Source organism: Malania oleifera, chromosome 2 (genome assembly GCF_029873635.1).
Source record: "Malania oleifera isolate guangnan ecotype guangnan chromosome 2, ASM2987363v1, whole genome shotgun sequence".
Lineage (NCBI taxonomy): Eukaryota > Viridiplantae > Streptophyta > Magnoliopsida > Santalales > Ximeniaceae > Malania > Malania oleifera.
In genome coordinates, this window is record NC_080418.1 from 114693836 (window position 1) to 114717961 (window position 24126).

The 24126-nt window shown below is 36.7% G+C and overlaps 1 protein-coding gene across 1 annotated transcript in view; it reads right to left on the reverse strand.

The window, feature by feature from the left end:
* The window catches only part of LOC131148753 (2-alkenal reductase (NADP(+)-dependent)-like), a 46520-nt gene that overhangs the window by 8419 nt on the left and 13975 nt on the right, over positions 1-24126 (reverse strand). The gene's annotated exons all lie outside the window — the stretch shown is intronic.

A 24126-nucleotide genomic window follows, 5' to 3' on the forward strand; every position in this document is an offset into this window, starting at 1 on the left:
TTTTAACTACTTTGACAAAAATTGAAAATCTCTTTATTTATTTTATTATTATTTTTTGTCTTCAATTATTCTCTATTAATATTCAAAATATTTACAATTAAATGTTATTTTCCCTCACCTCTATTAATATGTAGTGATATAAATCCTATGGTTTCCAAATTCATTATTATTTTTTTTTCTAAAAGCAATGCCATAAGTTCATAAAATTAACATAGCACGTCTAAATATCCTAATTTTTTATAGTCTAGACAATTTTCTTGGAGTGTTAAGTCTATATATGATATCAAATGTGAAGTGAATCTACCATTTAAGTTTGTAAAAGTACAACTCATCAATGGTGATAAGACAATATCCCATCGATGATTTTGACTCTTTTAAGTTCATAACCTCCATTCTTATCTTTTAAATGGATTTTAGTTAAGGTTATGAATTTCATAGTGGATAAACTCTTGAAATGGCCTATCAAATCCACGAATACCTTCCTTGGTCCTACAATGATGTATGCTACGAAGCCTAGTATCGCTATAAGGAGTAAGTTAATTCCTTGTAGACACTATTTTTTTTGTTATATTATATTAAAATTTAAATGAGGTTTTGACTAAAAGGGTTTTTGGCATCATCTTAGTTATGACACATATACCTAGACACACATAAGACTTAAGGTTTAAGCTTTTGGGTCAAGTTGGTACTCACCCATGTTAAAAACCATGCAAAGACTCCCTCAATCCTAACGAGTGAAATTAGAGCACTAGATTCCTGCTAAGGTTTTCTAGAGTTTGCATTTAGATGACAACAAGGATGAGCGGGGTGAAAGCTAGATTTGATAAGTTTGATGGTAGAGGAAACTTTAGCCTATGGCTAATGTGAGTAACCAATCTATTGGTAGAACAAAATGATTACAAAGCATTAATGGGAGAGAAACTAGGAAAAATTGATGAAGAAAGTTAGATAGAACTAGAGCATATTCCATTTAGTACTACCAAATCTTGTTTGTTAAATTCAATCATATTCAATGTGATGGAGGAGAAAATTGTTGATGATCTATTTGATGAGATTAAAGTGCATGCATATGATATAAAGCAACGCTAACAATTTGCTTGCTTCTTTGAATGCTCAAGGGCAAGGACTTGAATTAGCATATGAATCAGTTCAATTAGATTATAAGTGAATTGATCAAAGTGGATCCAAGGATTGAAGAAAAAGATAAAGTGTTGATGTTGTTATCTTCCCTTCCTTCATTTGAAGACCTGGTATAGGAAATCCACTCTAAGCTATATTGAGAATTCCACTAGTGAGTTTGTCCCACATTGAAAAATTTGAGTGGATGATGGGTGCTTATATACATGGTTGAGCCTAAGACCCAATTGGCTTAAACTTTTCGGTCAAGTAGGTGTTCACCCATGTGTATCACGCCCACTAATGGATTCCTCCGGCACTAACAAGTGCTATCAGAGCCAACGGTTCGTAATTCTGGGTCAGCGACATCGTAAAAAGTCGAGACATGAAACTAATTCTCCTGACGTGCTAACAGTTGGAGGACCAAATGTGTGACCAAGGCTAATAAGGATCATCTAGGCTGGGGATGGATCCGAATAGGGTCAAGACATGGGAGGTAGGATTGGTTCGAAGGCACATGGAATGCAATCCGAGGCACGTAAGGCGCTAGTGGTAAGGCCACTTGAGCAATTGTTGGGGAATTGGGCTTACTCCTAGAAGGGAGACGGTTTTTGTTCAAGGGGGAGCAGTTGGAACTCACAAGTGAGGGGGAGATTGTTGAGAATTCCACTTGTGAGTTTGTCTCACATTGAAAAATTTGAGTAGATGATGGGTGCTTATATACATGGTTGAGCCCAAGACCCAATAAGCTTAAGCTTTTGGGTCAAGTTGGTGTTCACCCATGTGTATCAAGTCCACCCATGGATTCCTCCGGCACTAGCAAGCTATGAAGAGGTTTCTCAGTTCTTAAGTCAAACGAGGACAAAAGGAGACTCAACAAAGAAGAGCATGAACCAAAGGGCTTAGTTGCCAAGGCTGAGCATAGGACAGAGATATTGAAAGAGAAGGGTAAGAATATAGGTAGATCAAAATATAGATCAAAGGCCAAGAACATTAAGTGCTTCAACTACCAAAAAAAAGGCACTATAAGTGGGACTATCCGCTTTGTAAGAAAGAGGAAGAAAAGAAAGACTAATCATCAAGCTCCACAAGTGTGGTGGTAGATAGTTCATACGATGAAGAGCTTTTGTTGGTTGCTTCAAGTAACAATTATTTTTACGTTACTTGAACTATATATTTTGGTTGCTTCTTTCGTTACTATTTATGTAGGAAGTGATTTGATACTGACAGTGAATACGAGATGGGTTGTTAGACATGCTCCAAAATTGAAGAAGAATCTAGCTTCTATTAGTTACTTAGAAAAGACTTTGTATGGACTTTTAACAACTCTCTACTCTAGGAAATGGTACTCTAAATGTGTCAAAAGGTTCTATTGTTATTATAAAGGGTAAATGAGTCAATAACAGTCTATATTAGCAATTGGGTAGTGCAATTGCAGGTAGTGCAGCATTTGTTTCATTGGATACCAACACAATTGATGTTACACTCTAACATATGTGAGCGGGCTATGATGGAACTTCATTAGAAGAAATTGCTGAAAGGTTTGAAGGAAAGCAAAGTTGATTTATTTTTTTCATATTATGTTTTGGATAAACACTGAAGAGTGAAATTCAAGTTATCCCCCTAAAGAGTAAAGACATTCTAAAATTGTGTTTATAGTGATGTTCAGGAGCCTACAAGTGTACTAGCTAGGAATGGTGTTCGGTATTTTTTTAGCTTCATGTTGATTACTACATGAAGCTTTAGGTTTACATCACAAAGATAAAAAATATAAAGTATTCTTGAAATTTAAGAAATGGAAGGCAGAGATTGAGAAATAAACAATAAAGTTAGTGAAGAGTCTCAGGTCAAATAATGAGCTGAAATACAAATCTGATGAGTTTCTGAACTTTTGTAGGTCTATGAGATTTTTAAACATTTTATAGTGTGTTAGACTCTATAGTAGAATAGGGTGGTTGAAACAATAAACATAACCCTACTTGAAAAATCTAAAAGTATGAGAGTACATGTAGAAATGTAGTCATCATAGCCTATTATATTATTAATAGGTCGCCTTTTGCGAAGCTTGGATGGTGAAGTGATCGAGGAGGTCTAGGTAGCTTAAGAGATTGACTACTCTACTATTGAGGATCTTCTGTTGTCCACTATACTCACATTCCTAATAAGCTCTGATCCAAACTAGACCCTAAATCCAAAAGGTACATTTTCCTTTGCTATGAAAAATGGGTTCAAGGGTTCAAATTGTAAGATCCAAAGGACAAGAAGGTATTGCTGAGTAGAGATGTGTTTTCTGATGAGCCATCCATGATGAACTAAAAAATATGTAGAAAGCAGTAAGTTTACAAAAAGGGATTGATAGTGTAGGTGGAGCTTCATAGACTATAAGACTAGCAACCAAAGGTGCCTTTGATCGAGCAGCATGATCAAGGACAATCAAATGAGCATAGTGTAGCTATAGAAAACCCAAAATGCATTACTCGAGAATCTCAAAGATATAGTTTTGAGGATGTAATCTCCTTTGTTCTAGTTAGTATTAGTGGAGACCCATATTATTTCTAAGATGCAGTTTCAAATCCATAGAGAAAAAGGTCAATAGAAGCTATAGTGGAAAAGGTAAAGTATTTGAATAAAAATTAAACTTGGGAATTGGTGAAATTTCCTAAGGTAGAGAAATCAGTTTTGTTCAAATGGGTGTTTAAGAAGAAAAATGATGTTTCAGAAAAAGGCAATAAAAGATTTAAGTTTGAACTAGTGGCAAAAGGGTACTCTCAAAGGGAAGGGATAGACAATGATGACGTATTCTCTTTAGCTATCTGAGATACCTCCATTTGGGTTTTAGTAGCCATAGAAACTCATTTTGATTTGGAGTTAGAGTAGTTAGACATTAAAACAACATTTATTCATGGTGACATGAAGGTTCAGATTTATATGATGAGAAAATCATTGTGTGGTTTAAAGCAATCACCAAGGTAGTGGTAAAAATGCTTTGATTATACATGATAGGTATCATATATACTCGCTACGAATATGATTATTATGTTTGCTTTAGAGATTTATCTCATGATTTTTGTTTGCCTTTCTGCTATTATATGTGGATGATATGTTGATTACTAAAAATAATATCGATTGATTTCAATGGTTTAAAATCTTTATTAAGGAATTTGAGATAAATGATCTTGGTACTACAAAGAAGCTCCTTGGGATGGAAATATAAAGATATAGGAAATATCAAAATCTTTGAGTCTCTTAAAAGACTTATATAAAGAATGTGTTGAGGAGATTCAGCGTAAACAATTCTAAGCTAGTGTCTAGCCCATTGGAAAATCATTTTAGAATATCTTCAACACAATGTCCACAACTGAAGGATGATGTGGAGGAAATGTCAAGGGTACCATACACCAATGTTGTGGGACGCTTGATTTATGTGATTTGTACTCACCCTAATCTTATACATTTTGTTAGTATTTTGAGTATGGTAATGAAAAAACTAAGCAAGGAGAATTATAGTGCTTTGAAGTGGGTCCTCAAATACTTGAAAGGAACTGTAGTTCTAGCATTGACTTTGATATAGAAAAAATAAAATTTTAGTGGATTGACACTAATTATACAAGGGGTTTGGATTACAAAAGATCGACATAGGTTATGTGCAATATGACAATCATGGATCCCAATTAAGTAACGCCTACTATTTGACATAGGGTTATCAATAATGGCTTCCACTTAAAAGGGAGTGGTTAAAACACGCAAGTGAGACTCAGATTGTTGAGAATTTCAATTACTCCCCTATTCCAAAAAATTTTCCCTAATAACAATTGTAGTTAATACTAATCATGAATGTCTTACCGAGGAAGTGGTTAGAATTAACTTTGAGTTTGCATATTCTTTTCTAATTTACTATAATCATTAAAACTTTATGGAATTATATAAACCATATGCTTGTATTTTTACACTGCTTCCTCATGAAAATTGTAGTTAGTCTTGTACATAAATATCTTGCTAAACTAGTGTTGGATGTTAACTTTAACTTGAACAACAACTTTAAAAAGTTTGAAAAGATATAAGGCAATTTGGAATGAATATTTATAAAAGGATTGCTTTCACATTAACATTCAACCTTATGATCCAAAATAATCACAAGCCCATGTCCACAACATTCATTACATCAACAATATAGAAGTGTGTAAGAATGGAAATAAACGATTTTTTTTTTCATATTCATCATCATGATTTTGATTAATTGCTCTTCTCTACTTTGTATATATCAACATAAAAGAAAAATAAAATATTTATTCAATTAATTAAAATTTTATTTTTCAAGACAATTTTTTACATGTAAATTATTGCACTTGCAACACATAAGCAGCAACTAGAAGAATAGGAAAGAACATGATTTAAGAAACAAGCAAGACAAAGACAGCTCATTTTAAACAAAAGTCCAATAGAATTGCACTAAGATCCACATTCCTAAAGTTGTTATTAGTACATGTAGAACTACTTCCTAAAAACCCATTAATAAACAAATATCCTTGGAAATCCATAAGCCAAAATACCACTAACATTGGATTAAAATTGGTTTTACTTCCCAAATGCAAAGTACATCAATTTTCTTCCCAGAATCCCCGGGCTCTGTCGATTGACGAAGGAAGTGCTTCTTTTTCATGAAGTTAAACAAGTTTTGGCTAGTTCTCTAGTAGGGTGAGCTATGCCATTATTTCCTTTCCCTCCTTATCAGTGAGGAGAGAAGAATCCTAGGAGCCATCATGGACTTTGTTGTGAATAATGATCGGATAAAGGATGCACAGTGGAATAAAAATGCAACAAGTAAATCAATCACAAACAGTAAATAAGAAATAACAAGCACAAAAACAAGATTTACGTGGTTCAGTAAAGCCTACATCCACGGAAGCAATGACACAAGAATTTCACTAAGAAAATATCTAAGTACACAATACACTTCACAAATGATCGCTCTTTTTGTCAATACATCCCCAAAATGACATATATAACAGTCCCTCGGAGGTTTCCCTCCAATTACCCAACCAACCCATTGTTCAAATTCAAAATACAAAAAACTGCTCATAGCCCAGAACTACTTGTCGATGAGAATAGGAGATTCGTTGACGAGAAAAAGAAGGACACTCGTCGACTACTCTGTCCACTCGTTGACGAGCCATTTTTTTGCTCTCGGTATCTCAAAAACTATAATTTTTTCTTACTCTCTAGATCTCCTCGTTGACGAGGACAGGGCACTGGTCGATGAGTCCTTGCTGCTACCTTGCACCAAGAACACATCTACATGTTTTTCCTCCTTATGTTTATAACCCCGTGAAGTATAAGAGTCATACCATAAACAACAATCTCCACCTTGGCGATTACACGTTCCCTTAGGAGAATCCCGAAAAACATGTCTAACTCCTCCACGTTGAACTTGAACCGCTCGGTTGGGTGTCTCCCTTCTATCAATTGGAGACATGGAGTAAGTCTAAGCAATGCTTGAATTTTTCAGAAGTAACTGATTTTGTCAATATATCCGCTGCATTTTCAGAAGTGTGAACCTTCTCCAATACAAGTTCACTTGAAGTTATCAACTCTTGAACCCTGTGGAACATCACATCAATATGTTTAGTTCTAGCATGATATACCTAATTCTTTGCCAAGTAAATGGCACTCTGACTGTCACAATGTCGCACCACTCCATCTTGCTGTAATCCCAACTCTTTGACCAAATCGGTAAGCCATAAGGCTTCCTTTACATATTTGGCAACTACCATATGAATCCGCCTCAATCGTGGACAACGCTACCAGAGATTGAACCATGGATCTCCTCCTACAAGGGTAAAAACATAACCCGTTGTAGACCTTCTGTCATTCATATCTCCTACATAGTCAGCATCAACAAACCCTATAACTGATGGACAACCCTATTGCTTGCCGAACATAATACCATATCCAGATGTACCTCATAAGTATCTGAATATCCATTTGATGGCTTCCCAATGCTGTCTTCCTGGATTAGAGAAAAACTTACTCACCATGCTCACAGCATGTGCCAAATCTGGCCTCATACACTCCATGGCATATATTAAACTCCCCAATGCACTTGCATAGGGGACCTTTGACATGTCCCGGATTTCCTCATCCGAACTTGGGCAATCTTCAATAGACAACTTAAAATGACTCGCTAGAGGTGTACACACCGGTTTTACATCAGCTAAGGTAGAGAATGATTTGAGTCAAATAACCAATTAACAAGATTAATGGACTTGATCGACTAGATGATATTATGGACAAAAGTATAACCAGGACTTAGTTTTAATCATGTCTATTTGAATTCAACCAGTACCTAGGACTTATCCAAAGAATTGCACTATAAAAGGAAAAAAAAAAGCCTAATCTAATTCTCCCTACAACTTGACAAGGGTAGACGGATTTCATAACTATTGAGTGGAGTCCTCATTACCGTCCATCGTCATCTTCACCCCAAAACTATCATGTCATGCATCGTCAATGTGACTCTACACCTCCAATCACTTCACCATCTTGTCCTTTTCCACCTTAAAGTATTGGGCAATGAGCACAAATGAATTCTAAATCTTGGCGCAAATGACATTAACCTCAACCCCCAACTTTGCCAGCTCTTGAACATCTTTGCATTTTTTATTATTGACCTAATGTTACTTGTCTTCAAGGTATTCCAAGCTACATAATAAAGTTGCGTCTTCAACAAGATATCTCTATTCTCTGACCAGGATCTTATGGTTGACATTATGCTTGAGAGCCTCTTAGAGGAACACTATTAGTTTGGTAATCTACCTACTATTCAAAGAAAATTTGGTGGACATCACTTCAATTACTACTAGAGCCTTACTGAGGAAGGATTTTATTGTTGCCTCATTAGAGAGATCAAAAATCCCATGAGAAAGTGATGAGGGCAACCTTGGATCACTTTTTCCAATGTCACCTTTTAAAAAAATAGTTAATAGAAAAGGGGTCACCTATTTCATATCCTGGATGTAGATGATCATGAATGGAAGAAAAAGGGAGATTAAAACGAGAAGCGGAGCTCAAAAATAGAAGCAAAAAGGAGACTAAAGATATGAAAAGATAAAAGAAGAGAATGACTTAAATAAAGCAAGGCAAAACAAAAAATACTAAGAAATTAACCTTAACATCATAAATAACCCATTGTGTGATTATAGTAGGCAATAAAGGAAGGCATGAAGACCAAGTAACAGTGGCCATGTAAGCGATTAGATAACGAAGATTGCCTTAAGAAATCGCCTAGTCATTCTAACAACTAAGCAGGATTCCACCCAAGTAAGACACAAATCTAGCATCACCTAAGCAGTGTGAAACTAAATTCAAGTTTCAGACATTTCAAATGAAATTGGCATAGTGGGATGCTAGTTCTTGTAAACCTTTTCACCTAAGAAAATATCACCTTTTTAGGCTACTGAAGTGATTCATATACCTCTCAAACACCTAATGTGTTACCTTGCAATGGATAGCATAAGAAATTGGCCAAGAATATTTCTAGTAAGGATTACCCAAGAAAGGAAGGATAAAACAACTTATGATAGGGCCAAAACTAAGGTCGTGATTTGCAGCTACTCATTTATAAGGATCATAAGTAACTAAATAAAGTGATCGTTGGGGAGTGCACTTCCTAGGATATGGTAATGGCCACCTAGTTATGACAATCACCAAAGCACATGACAAAAAAAGACAAATCACTTACCTTGACATTTCCATAAGAACTACAATGTTAGGTCACATAAGCAATGCATATGATGATAATCACTTGAACATATGGTAGCTGCTCATGCGAGTCAAACCATTCATCGCCAAAACATGAAAGGAATTATATGGAAAATCATCCATCCTTCTGGAAGTCGTCCATTCACTAGGTGAGATGAACATTCAATTACCAACTCAAGCAACAGAGGTTACCTAGTCATCAACTAAAGTTTGCCCGATTATCAACGATAGGCCAAGCAATCATCAAGCATAAGAGTCAACTATAATAATTGGATGATTAATGATTAGAAACTGTTGTGAAAAGAGTATGAGATTGCATAGAGGAATATAAACACAACGAACAATGAAGAACCAAAATATAATTCACATATGCAGTATATCTGAAAGCAACAAGAATCCACACATAAATTTACATGGTTCGGCAAAGCCTACATCCACAGGAGCAATTGGAAAAAGTTTCACTATGAAAAATCAAAGTACACAATACAATGGTTTACAATGATCTTCTTCTTCCACAATATGCCCAGAATGGCATATTTAAAAACCTCACTGAGGTTTCCCTCCAAATACTCAACCGTCCTAATGTTCACATTCAAAATTTGAAATCATCCTTGCAGTCCTGAGAGCAATCGTTGACGAAAAGAGTCAATTCTTTGACGATTACTGGTCCATTCGTCGACGAATAAGGCATATTCGTCAACGACTTCTGAATATCTGAATTTTTATCTGCTCTCGGTATCTCTAGTCATCAATGAGTGAGGCCTATTCATCAATGACTTCTGAATGTCTGAATTTTACCTACTCTCTGTATCTCCATTCGCCGACGAATAAGGCTCATTCATCAATGAATGTCTGCTGCACAGCACCAAATGAATTCACACATATGCTTTTCTTCCTTTGTTTATGAATTCCACCAAGTATAAGAGCCACAAAAAACACAAAAATCTCCACCTTGGCAATTATACGCCCCTTAGGAGAACCTAAAAAACATATCTGATTGCTCCACCTTGACCTTAGAGTTCGATTGGGTTTGTCTCCCTTCTAGCACTTGGAGACATGAAGTAAGTTCAAGCAATGCTTGAACTTTTCAGTAGTGACCAGCTTTGTCAAAATATCTACTATGTTCTCATATGTGTGAACTTTCTCTAATATAAGTTCACCTAAAGTAATCAATTCCTGGACCCTGTGAAACCTCACATCAATATGCTTGGTTCTAGCATGGTATACTTGGTTCTTTGCTAAGTAAATAGCACTCTAATTGTCACAATGCAACACAACCCCATCTTACTGTATACCCAGCTCTTTGACCATACCAGTAAGTCATTAGGCTTCCTTTACAGCTTCGGCAACTATTATATATTCAGCTTTAGTTGTAGACAATGCCACCAGGGATTGTACCATGGACCTCCAACATATAGATCCTCCTACAAGGGTAAAGACATAACCAGCTATAGACCTTTTGCCATCTATATCCCCTGCATAATTAGCATCAACAAACCCCACAAGTGATAAACTATCCTATTGCTTGCCAAACATAATGTCATAACCCGATGTACCCCGTATGTATCTGAAAATCCATTTGACGACTTCTCAATGTTGTCAACCCGGATTAGAAAGAAACTTACTTACCACACTCACTGCATATGCTAAGTCTGGCCTTTTACACACTAAGGCATACATTAAACTCCCCACGGCGTTAGCATAGGGGACCTTTGACCTATCCCGGATATCATCATCCATACTTGGGCAATCTTCAGTAGACAATTTAAAATGACTAACTAGAGGTGTACATACCGATTTTGCATCAGTCATGCTGAACATCTCCAACACCTTCTCCACATAACTGCCCTGAGATAACCACAACCTCCCTGCAGTTCTGTCCCGGTGAACCTCCATCCCAAATATCTTATTCACTGGATCAAGATCTTTCATGTCAAAATTTTTATGCAACAGTTCCTTTAACAAGAAAACCATCATCAAGTTTGTTCACATACACGAAGAAATTATATTCACATCTTTTGCAATCAATCTTGATCATATAGAAATCAAATCTTTTGTACCATTGCCTTGGAGATTGTTTCAACCCATAAAGAGATTTCTTCAACTCATAAACTAAGTTTTCTTTCCCTGGTTCACTGAATCCCTCCAGTTGTACCATATAAATTTGTTCCTCCAAGTCACCATGAAGAAATGTCATCCTCACATCCATTTTTTCCAATTGCAGAACATAATGAGCTACTAACCCCAACACTATCCTGATAGAAGTATGTCGGACCACATGTGAAAAGATTTTATCATAGTCTATTCCCTTTTTCTGTGTGTAACCTTTTGCCACTAACCGTGCTTTGAATTTTTCTCCTTCTTTTTTTGAAATTTTTTCCTTCTTCTTATATACCAATTTGCAACCTATCGCCCTCTTCCCATCTGGAAGCTCCACTAACTTCCAGGTTTGATTCTTATGAAGTGATTCCATTTCCTCAATCATTGCACTCATCCACCTACTTTTCTCTTGGTCATGCACTACCTCTTGAAATGCAGTTGGATCATTGCAACTAGTAAGGAAAGTATAAAACACTAACTCTTCAAATCCATACATTGACGGTGGTCTGATAGTGCGTCTGGATTTCTATATAGGAACATTGTCAACTTACTGGTTTCCCAAGCTAGAACTCCCTACAACCAAACGAAAAAGATCATTTTCATTGTCTTAAGCTTCTAACTCCACCTGCACAACATGTTCATCTCTGCTCCAGTTTTTTGGCTCCTGTTTCTATTCATCACATTCTTGAGTACGCTTCACCATAGCTTTCTCATCGAAAACTACATCTCTACTGATCATCACCTTGTTTGCCACTGGATCCCATAGCTTGAACCCCTTCACACCCTTTTGATATCCCAAAATGATGCAACGTCTAGACTTTGCATCAAGCTTTGATCTCTCCTCACTAGACACATGAACATAGGCTGGACAACTGAGTACCTTCAATCCGAAATAATATACTGCATTTCTCATCTATTTCCCTTCTACCATTTTTCCCTCTAGTGATGCCCTTGGTGATTGGTTTACCAAAAAACAAGTCATGCTAACTATCTCGGCCCAGAAGTTCTTCGATAGCCTTTTTTGACCTTATTGGTCACGCCCGATTTTGATTATGACAAATACTCGTTATATCTAATGGATATTTTGAAGTTTTGTGCAGGAACTCAAATTGACAAGTCATAATGCACAAAGAGAAAGTGAAGTTGAAGACCTAAATCTTTATTTGTACTGTTTTTTATATTTATTCAAAGGTCTGTAATAGTAAATAGGGTCTTTGGTTTGTAATAAGCACACACATCACATCCATGGTTTATTACATCAGCTCAAACCAAATACAACCTAAAGTGACCTTAGAAAGACCTTAGGGTTTACCCTTCGGTTCGGTCGACCGACCCTGGATTCTTTTGGTGTCTTTAAATTGGACATAAGTGACCCAAGGACACACACCATTGCACCTATGAATGTTAGGCACTTGAATAGGGTTATTGTGATTCAAAATAGGACCGAAATGTACACTTTGTGCACTTTCGGTCCACCAGCCAAGGCAGTTCATTCTACCTCGGTCGATTGAAACCGGTCTGGGTCAACAGTTGACCAAGGTCTCGATCGATCGAACCAGTGTAGCTCAAATCCCCTGGTCGACCGAAACCTCCTGAGGTCAACAAATTGACCATCTGGTCGACCGAGCCAAATTTGTACACCAACTACCTAGTCGACCAAGGGTCCTCGAGAGAAATCTCAATTATCTAGTCGACCGAACCATTCAGTTCAAAATGGTCTGGTCGACCGAACCTCGGAGAAATGGAAAATCGCCCTTCAGACAGGCACTTTCGGTCGACCGTGTCTCCAGTTCAAAAGTGTCTTGGTCGACCGAACCATATGAACTTCGGTTGACCGAAATGGTTTTGGTCGACCAGACCTCTCGGGTTGCCCTGATTTTTACCGCGGTTAAACATTTTTAAATAGGGTTAATTAGGATTAAAATGATCTTAAACAATATTAAAAATACCTACATGTCCTAATAGCTATAATTCTTCCAATGTCTATATATAGCCCATCATTTGCTAAGATTAGCAAGAGATTAGCATATTTGATTAGGGAGAATTCTTTGAAAATCCAAAAACCTATAATACTCATATTTAAGCCCCAACCATTCATACTTACCTTCTATTATTGCCTACATCATTGTAAGTTGATTGGGTGTTTGTGTTGAAAGGTTTGCTCTCCTTGTTTGGTGATTATTTGATATGATTTTTCTTAAGAGCTAAACCTAAGTAGTCTTAGGGGATTTTATTAATAAGTCTCTCCTAAGAAGACTTGTGTTAAACTTATGAGTATTGCATATCCATTGCAATATCTTGCAAAGTTTGTATTTGTTTGTGGACAGCAAAATCTCTTCAAAACATTTCCAAATATCTTGTGGGATTTATTTTGATATAACATTGAAAAGATATTTGTTTATATGATAGTGATCTTTCTTGTAATATTCATTCACTCATATATTATTTGCTGAATACAAAGATTACACAACTTTTGCAAACCAAGCATATACATTATTTGATATTTACATTCTTGAGACATCCTACTGATTGAAATATTTGAGACTTGATATCTTTGTGTGAGCACCTTGGCTAAATATCTTGAGATACAAAGATTGATTAATTGATACTCTCACGCACTAATTACACTGATAGTAAATATATATATCTGAGAGTTGATATATTGGACCACACTGAGCTTACATATTAAATCATATTGTGGTGTATGTAATTGTGTGTATTTGGGTACATATCTTCTTTACACGAAAGCACAATCACTGTACCGATATTATTTGATTGAAAAATTTGTTGTATTTCCAAGCACAGGCCTGAAGAGGGAGACTAGCCCTGGAATAATCCCAGATTGGCTTAGACCCGGTTAGGAAAGCTAGGTGCATCATCCAGTTAAGGCGTGTAGGTTGAGGTCAACCCCGCTAATTGACTTAGTTAAGGTTGAGGTCAGCCCTGTACTAATTGACCTGGCTGTAATCGGTGCCGCTCCACCCTTAAGTGGGCTATTAGTGGAATTCTCGAACTTGCGAGCTAGAGGTGGGGATGTAAGCATAGTTGGCTGAACCCCAATAACATATCGTGTGTTTGTTTATATTTTCACACTTTATATTTACCGCACGTGTATGTTATTATGCGAATGATGCGCTTGATTTAAATTTCTGTATATTTATCGGTGTATTTGGAACTGCATAGAAAGACCCTAGGTTGTAATATTCTACTGACATCTAGTTCAACCTAGGAGAAAAGTTTAAAATTCAAATTCACCCCCCCCCCCCCTCTTGGGAATACCCCAATTCTAACAATTAGTATCAAAGCCTCGTTGCACTAGACTCAAACTTTTTTGCAAGAAGATCGCAATGGCTTACTTTGGTGTATCCCCATTCGGTGAAGGACAGTCACTTTCCAATCCTCCATTCTTTTGTGGTGTCGATTACACCATGTAGAAAGTTAGAATGACCATATTTTTGAAATCTATGGACTGGAAGACCTGGCTTGTGACTGCTAAAGGAAGATGTGCACAAATAAATGAAAATGATTTTAATGAGATTAATTCTAATGCCATGGACATGTTATACCTTGCGTTAGATTCTGATATTTTTGTTGAGTGCGTGGCATGTCATAGTGCACAAGAAATTTGGGATGAACTAGAAAAGAAATATGGAGAATCCCAGGAGAAGGAGATCGTAACTCCTCTGAATGCTCCAAGCTCAAATGATCAGGAGGAGGTAAATCATGGGCTAGAAATCAACGAAGAGGTATATGATTCTCACTCTAGCTTGTTTGATGGCTTTTGTGATGAATGTTGTGATGGGTCATATACTGAATCATCTGTTGATAATACTGTAAATTGCTCATGTGATATTTATTGTGATGATTGTCGTGCCAAATCATGTGATGTATCAAATGATGGATCATCTGTCGAATATCATAATAATTCCATTAATGATATATGTGATGATTCATATATTGAATGTTGCAATATATTATGGAATGATTCATCTCTTGTATTTTGTGACAAATTTGTTGATGAGGCATGCAATAATACATGTGAAAATAATTGTATTAAATCTTCTGTTGAATCATGTGCATCAAATTTTGGAAGAATGAAATCTTACGAAAAATAGAAAAAGAAAATCCTTAATGCTCATAACATTATAGTTAGGATGTCTAAGTAGAAAATCTTTCTGAAAAACAAAAGTAAAAAGTTGGGTGCACAATTAGAAAATCTAAAAGACTACCACGCCATCTTAGAAAAGAGAAAGATTAAGAAAATCTTAAAAATTATTTGCTTAGAAGGAGAAATGGATGATTATTCAAGAGCTACACTCAATGTTATAAATGAGAAGAATAATCATAATAAATCCTTAGAGATTAAAAATAAAAATCGTTTCAAAAAGGATTTAGGACTATCACATAATTCACATTATCATGTTTATATAAACAATCATAAGAATTGTAAGTATATCCTTTCACGCATTTACAAAATCTTCTTGCATTATTAAAGAAAGAGGCACAACCAATTTATTCTTTTGTCCAAAAGTGCCAGAGGGTTAGAAAAAGAAATGATGTGGGTAATCATGAAAGCAACCCTCGTAGGTCCTAAGGAAAAATGGATTTAAATTAATATTACTGTTTTAAATGTTTCCTTAGATCCTAGGCTTAGGTTTATGGGGTTGTGATGACTGTAGGCTTGGGAAGTGATTGTTGTTTAAAATGAAAATCTTAGTAGACACACTCACTAAGTCATCTTGTTATACTAAGACTTTTATCTACTTCCAAATGGACATGGCACCTATGCCTAGTACTTAATTCCAAATACTTAACCCATGCTAACATGAAAATCTCAAAAGTTAAGCAACTGTTGTCCATTACAAAAGTCTATGGTTTAGGGAATCCATCTCACACTATATACCATATTATCCTAAACCCAGTCTCAAACCTAACGCTCTGAACAAGTAGAAGTCATCACTCTAGGTGTAAGCACTAGTGGTTACAAATTCCCAATCCGATAAGTGCTTGTTAGAGGATATCATTCCTAATCAAAATTATGGGCATCCACTAAGGAAGTATTCCCTTTCAGTTTAAATTGTAAACCCTTTAATTTTGATTTATCTAATCCATAAGAAGTCCTCACCAAACCACGATCATACTTAGTGAGGTTTCACCCATTCCTTATTTCGTATCCTTACTCCTCTATGTCATCATTTCTGAAGGATACTCTCCAATCACCAAAGAGCATAGTTTAAGAAAAGCCACATACTCCTTAGTACTCGGTGCCGAAATAGTTTGGAGTTAAAGGGGAGTAATCTGCGCTCAATAAGTCAAGTCTTGGTACGTACCTCAATTGTGTAATATCTCTTCACCAAGAATCCCTAAGAATCATGTTTATGCTGCAATATATCAAATCTGAGTCTAAGGGAGAACTTTGGATCAAAATTAGGCAAAATCGGGAAAATTCACTATGCTCGGTCGATCGAGCATTGTATGAGTAAAGTCTCCCGGTCGACCGAAACATGTTGACTTTGACCCTCACGGTTGACCGAACCTCAATGAACATATTCCCACGGTCGATCAAAAGTTTTGGTTTTCCCCTGGTCGACCGAACATGGTTATGGTACTCCCTCTCGGTCAACCAACCATCTTAGTTCAAATTCTCCTCGGTCGACCGAACAATGTCGGTGCATGGAGAACTTCAATCGTCGGTCGACCGTATCTGCTTCTGGTCGACCAAGCTGCGATATATATATATACTTTCTCCTCGTTTAAAGCTCATTTACACAAAAATTTTGAGAGATCCTTCACTTTTTCCTACCATTACCAAGCAAACCTTGATTCCAAGCCTCACATCCTTCATCCTACAGCCATGGCACACATTGAAGCCCACGACATCGCACACGCTGAGGATGAGTAATTCATTTCAGAACGGTGCAAGGTCAGATACATACAGGAGTTTCGTCCTAAGGAGGCGATATTGGGTAAGATCCTAGACTTGGATTTTATGAATCAGTATTTTGGCAATGTAATGGGCATGTTTGAATATCAAAGCTGGAAAACATTTATTTCCTATCAGCTTGGGGGTCATTACCCAACGTACCTTAGGATGTTTTATGCAAATTTGGGTAATGATGAAAATGGGTACTTCTCTCGAGTATTAAGGACCGATGTACGTTTCGACGCACAGTACCTTTCAAATGTCCGCGATATTGACTGTGGAGATTTCGAGTGCCCAGATGTGGTAAATTCCTAAATCTTCGAATAAGAATTCACAGTTGCCACATTTGCGAACCTGACCCTATCTGATCCAGGCACGGCCAACCAAAACCATCTCCCACAGTACATACAATTCACATTAGAGGCCAAAGTTGTGCACCACTTGATCACTTATAATGTCTTGCCCAAGGCAAGGTCTAGAGTGCACGTGCCTTTCTTAGACTGTTTTATTATGTGGTGTCTGTTTGCTTGAAAGAAATTAAATATGTCCAACCTGATAATCCGATGGATGATGGCCAAAACGATTGGCCACCGAATTATAATGTCATATGGGGGTATCCTGAACAAATTGTTTAGATCCATTGGAGTCACACGCTCAAATGTCGCTTCACTGAAGAGAAGACGACCATCTGATATCTTCTCTGGCGTGACCCTGAGACTGATGGGGTATGAGCTCATTGGCAACATTTGGGTGCCTTCTAGGAGAGCAGCAGCACAGGAAGAGGCCATGCAAGAGCCACCACAACCCCCGCATCCATCAAACGTGGATCTTATGGCTTCCATCACAAATTTGTTTGACTCATTTGCACAGTTTCGACGATCATTCCAGTCAGATCTACGAGATTTGACATCGTCATCCACTGCGCTTCGTGAGGAGTTCCAACAATTCTCCATCTCTACTGTCAGTCGCTTTACTGATCTAGAGAGGTCTATGACAGTCAGCTTTAGTGAGCCGAACGATCGCATTCAAGAGATGCAGGACGAGAGATCGGATGACCATAGACTTTGACTTTGATGCCGATGACGGTGGTGATGGAGGTGATGATGGAGGGGAGTTCTAGACTCTGGAGTAATCTGCAGATCAGATTGTGTGGCCTTGATTTATTTTGTATTATTCTATATCATCTGGTCTGTACCTAAATAAAACAGTTTTTACTTTTATTTTGTATTATCATAACGATCACATACACCTTATGACGATACTATCATGTGTTACCCGATTTGATTATGATATATATATCAGTAGTATTATGATGTGCATGTGCTTATGGTTGAAGGAATGCTCTATTGAAATGCATGATTAGTATAGAACGCCTCCTGCATGGCGAATGCAGTCGATGAGAATTGTCTGCTGGTAGATTATAGATTCTCGCATGCTTTTCTCTTGAGATACTATTTGTTTAAGAATCTTTTTTGTGCAAGTAAAGTTTGGGAAATGTCCTGTTTACAGCCGGCATGCTGCCGAATTTCCTAGAGACATTTGCCCAAATGACTAAAACAATACTCTTTTGTGTGTGCAAAATCTCAATATGCCACAATTGATTCATTTGCATTGAAATGCTACATTCCTTGGGGTTGATTATGCATACTTACTTTTAAAGTAATTGGATCAAAACGCATACTTTTAGGAGAAGTCACTTGGTATTAAAATCATTAGGCCCTGAGAAACAAATATGTATTCTTAACTGTATATTTGTAACACTTAATGCTAGGCCATCATGCTCTCATTGCTATATATTTCTTGAAAATATGGATTTATTCTGGCCATCAAGCATGATTATGATGAAATTGAGTTTAAAATCTTTTTGAAAGGATGAGTAAAAACCTAAAGAAAATTTAAATCTCATCTTCACATAATCATCAGCTATTTAAGGAATCTTGAGTGGAATTTACAAGTCTAACTAACCTATCATTGTTGGTATTTCTCATTGGTTTAGACTTTGTAAAACGACTCATGTCTGTATGTGCACACTTCATGCTTTTATAGCATGATTATATTAATTATCATTTCAGATGCACAACTTGTCCACTTCATGATCGTATTGAAATTTTATTTGCTTGATTGGACATTACTGTACTGTTTGAGTAGTTGTGGATAAATTGTTAGGAAATATAAACTCAAACAAGTTACATCTTATACGTCTAGTCGACCGAACCATTCAATTCAAAATGGCCTGGTCGACCGAACCTCGGAGAAATGGAAAATCTCCTTTTGGATAGGCACTTTCTGTCGACCGTGTCTCCAGTTCAAAAGTATCCTGGTCGCTCGAACCATATGAACTTCGGTCGACTGAAATGGTTCTGGTCGACCAGACCTCTCGGGTTGCCCTGATTTTTACCGCAGTTAAACTTTTTTAAAAAGATTAATTAGGGTTAAAATGATCTTAAACAATATTAATAATACCTACATGTCTTAACGGCTATGATTCTTCCAATGTCTATATATAGCCCATCATTTGCTAAGATTAGCAAGAGATTAGCATATTTGATTAGGGAGAATTCTTTGAAAATCCAAAAACCTATAATACTCATATTTAAGCCTCAACCACTCATACTTATCTTCTATTATTGCCTACATCATTTGTAAGTTGATTAAGTGCTTGTGTTGAAAGGTTTGCTCTCCTTGTTTAGTGATTATTTGATATAATTTTTCTTGAAAGCTAAACCTAAGTAGTCTTAGGGGACTTTGTTAATAAGTCTCTCCTAAGAAGACTTGTGTTAAACTTCTGAGTATTGCATATCCATTGCAATATCTTGCAAAGTTTGTATTTGTTTGTGGACTGCAAAATCTCTTCAAAACATTTCCAAATATCTTGTGGGATTTATTTTGATACAACTTTGAAAAGATATTTGTTTATTTGATAGTGATCTTTGTTGCAATATTTATTTCCTGAATACAAAGATTGCACATCTTTTGCAAACCAAGCATATACATTATTTGATATTTACATGCTTGAGACATCCCGCTGATTAAAATATTTGAGACTTGATATCTTTGTGTGAGCACCTTGGCTAAATATCTTGAGATACAAAGATTGATTGATTGATACTCTCACGCACTCATTACACTGATAGTAAATATATATATCTGAGAGTTGAAATATTGGACCACACTGAGCTTACATATTAAATCATATTGGGGTGTAAGTAATTGCGCGTATTTGGGTACATATCTTCTTTACACGAAAGCACAATCACTGTACCAATATTATATGATTGCAAAATCTGTTGTATTTCCAAGCATGGGTTTGAAGAGGGAGACTAGCCCTGGAATAGTCCCGGATTGGCTTAGACCCGGTTAGGAAAGCTAGGTGCATCATCCGGTTAAGGCGTGTAGGTTGAGGTCAGCCCCGCTAATTGACCCGGTTAAGGTTGAGGTCAGCCCCGCTAATTGACCTGGTTAAGGTTGAGGTCAGCCCTGTGCTAATTGACCAGGTTATAATCGATGCCGCTCCACCTTTAAGTGAACTATTAGTGGAATCCTCGGGCTTGCAAGCTAGAGGTGGGGACGTAGGCACAATTGATCAAATCCAGATAACATATCGTGTGTTTGTTTATATTTCCACACTTTATATTTACGGCACGTGTATGTTATTATGCGAATGATGCGCTTGATTTAAATTTTCGTATATTTATCGGCGTATTTAGGACTGCATAGAAAGACCCTAGGTTGTAATATTCTACTAACATCTAGTTCAACCTAGGATAAAAGTTTAAAATTCCAATTCTCCCCCCACCCCCTCTTGGGAATACACTAATTCTAATAGTCTTGCAGTAAGCTTGAGACACCAAGCTCTTTCGGCTAGTGTTCAATTCATCCTTTCAACCACACCATTTTTTTGAGGTGTCCGGAGAGCAGTGCAGTGTCTCTCAATGCTTTGCTGCTCACAAAACTCCATGAACCTAGAATTAGCGTACTCAGTCCTATTGTCTGACTTGAGACATTTGATTCTCCTCCCCGTCTGGTTTTCCACTTTAGTTTTCCACAACTTAAACCTGACAAACGTATCAAACTTGTGTCGCATGAAGTATACTCAGACTTTCTGTGAGTAATCATCAACAAAACTCACATAATAAACATGTCCACCTCTTGAAGCTATTCTAACCAGGCCCTAAACATTAGAATGTACATAACCAAGAATACCTTCCGTCTTATGAATAGCTAATTTGAATTTTGCCCTATTTTGTTTCTCAAGAACACAAATCTTTAAAAAATCTAGCTTACATGTTTTCATACCTTTCAAGAGTTTCCTCTTATGAAGTTCTTTCATACCATGTTCCCTCATATGCCCAAGGTGCATATGTCACAAAACGGTTTCATTAGATTCAGTATCTACGGCTGCAGCTCCACCTACAACAGTAGTTCCCTATAGTGTGTAAATATTCCCATCTAACTTTTGCCCTTTCATCACTGTCAAATTACCTTTCCATATGTCCATAACACCACCTTCAGACTTGTAATTGAATCCATTACAATCCAAGGTTCCAAGTGAAGTTAGACAATTTTGTAGCTCCGGTATGTGTCTTACATTACTCAAGGTTCTCACAGCACCACCAAACATTTTAATTTTAACATTTCCAATGTCAATGATCTTACAAGAAATCATTACCCATAAGAGCTGAACCTGATATACCAACTTGTAAGTGTTGAACCAATCCTTGTTTGTAGTCATATGGTAAGGACATGCCAAGTCTAGAATCCATAAGTCCGTAGGGTGATTCGACCCCGAAAAAATTGAAAGTACATCACCGTCACTACAAACTGAATTTTCTTCTTGAACCACATTTGCTGATTTCGAAGTCTCTTCATGCTTTTCAGCATCTCCTTTCTTCCAATCTGAATACTCTAGTTTAACGTGCCCCTTTTTACCGCACTTATAACACCGGATATCATTTTTCTTCTTGGATTGAGTACGGGATTTTTGACTCAATCCACTTTTGAATTTTCCTTTCCCATGCTCATAGTTACCTTTCTCCACAAGTCCTTCTTCGTGTGAGTTTTCATCGCAAATTTTTAGCCTTGGATGAAAACCCAACAAGGCACTTGTCACCTCTTCTAAATTAAGAGTCTCTTTTCCCCTAAGTAAGAGTGGCAACTAAATTTTCATAAGTATGAATTGCTGGCAAGGAATTTAGTAACATTAAAGTCTTATCATCTTCTTTAAACTTAACATCAACACGCATTACATCACTTATGATTTGATTAAATGCATTGATGTGTTGATTTAAGTTTGAACCATCAACCATCTTAAGCCAATAAAGACGCTGCTTAAGAAATAGTTTATTTGAAAGTGATTTAGACAAGTACCGGCATTCAAGCTTTTGTCACACAACCACTGGAGAATCTTCCTCCCTCACATGATAGAGCACTTCGTCAGTCAAACACAAATGAATTGTGGAAACGGCCTTTACCTCCAATTCTCTCCAATTTGCCTCATCCATACCTTCCGGTTGAACATCATACACAGCCTTCACCATCCCTTGCTGCACAAGCAAATCCTTCACTCTCCTCTGCCACAAACCAAAGTTTCTGATTCCATCAAATTTGACAATGTCAAACCTTGTAGAGAAGTACCCGATGCCATGACAACAACACTCTAATACCAATTGTTATGAAAAGAGTATGAAATTGCACATCTGAATATAAACGCAGCAAACAATGAAGAACCAAAATATAATTCACACACGCAGTATATATAAAAGCAACAAAAATTCACACACAAATTTACGTGGTTCGGCAAAGCCCACATCCACAGGAGGTGAATATAAACGCAGCAAACAATGAAGAACCAAAATATAATTCACACACGCAATATATAAAAGCAACAAAAATTCACACACAAATTTACGTGGTTCGGCAAAGCCCACATCCACAGAAGCAATCGGCAAAGGTTTCATTTTGAAAAATCAAAGCACACAATACAATTGTTTACAATGATTTTCTTCTTCAACAATATGCCCAGAATGGCATATTTAACAACCCCACAGAGGCTTCCCTCCAAATACTCAACTATTTTAATGTTCACATTCAAAATTTGAAATCATCCTTGTAGCCCTGAGAGCAATCGTTAATGAAAAGGATCAATTTGTCGACCATTACTGGTCCATTCATCGACGAATTAAGCTTATTCATCGACAACTTTTGAATATATGAATGTTTCTATACTCTTAGTGTCTCTAGTCTTTGACGAATGAGGCATATTCGTCAACGAATTCTGAATGTCTGAATTTTATCTGCTTTCGGTATCTCCATTTGTCAACGAATGTCTACTACACAGCACCAAATGACTTCACACATGCTTTTCTTCCTTTATTTATGAAATCCACCAAGTATAAGAGCCATAAAAAAATACAACAAAAATGATCCCAATTTAAGACTATACTTTTAAATGATAAAAATCTATGACTCATAATCATAAGTATGTTATGGGCACAATTTGGAGTAAATTGTAGGTCCAAGTTTGATTTGGGGAGGGTATAAATATGTCATTAGTTTACATTGTAATGAACTTTCAACAAAATTCATGCAATGTGACAAACAACTATGACTTTAGTCTCCATGTCACTTTATCCCTCTATATCTATCTCTTATTGTCCCTACTTCCCTAACTCTATTCTTTTCTCTATCCTTTTCCCCATCTTTTCTAATATAATTATGGTCACCTCCCTCATTTTTTTTCTCCTTTCTATGATTTTTACAACTTCTACAACTTTCTCATTATCTAGTGACTAGGTCACACCCGGTTTTGATAATGACAAATACTTATTGTATTTTACGGCTATCTAAGAATATGTGCAGGTATATAATTGGCAAATCAAAATGATGGCACATGAAGTAGAGCTTGAAAACCCTGAAGACCATATTTGTGTTGCATTTTAAATTAATTTTATGTAATGCAGGTCTGTAATAGTAATTAGGAGAAAAATGGTCTGTAATAATATTACATGCATGATATAATAGGTAAGCTCAAAAAGACCTAAAATGACACTGGACCCACATGCATGCATAAACAAATATGTTCATATGAATAGGGTTAATGTACAAGGGGATTAGAACCGAAATGCATTAAAAATGCATGTTCGGTTGACCGAACCAGAATGTATAAGAACATTTGGTCAACCGAATCGATCAAAGATCAATAGTTTGACCACAGTACGGTTGACTGAACC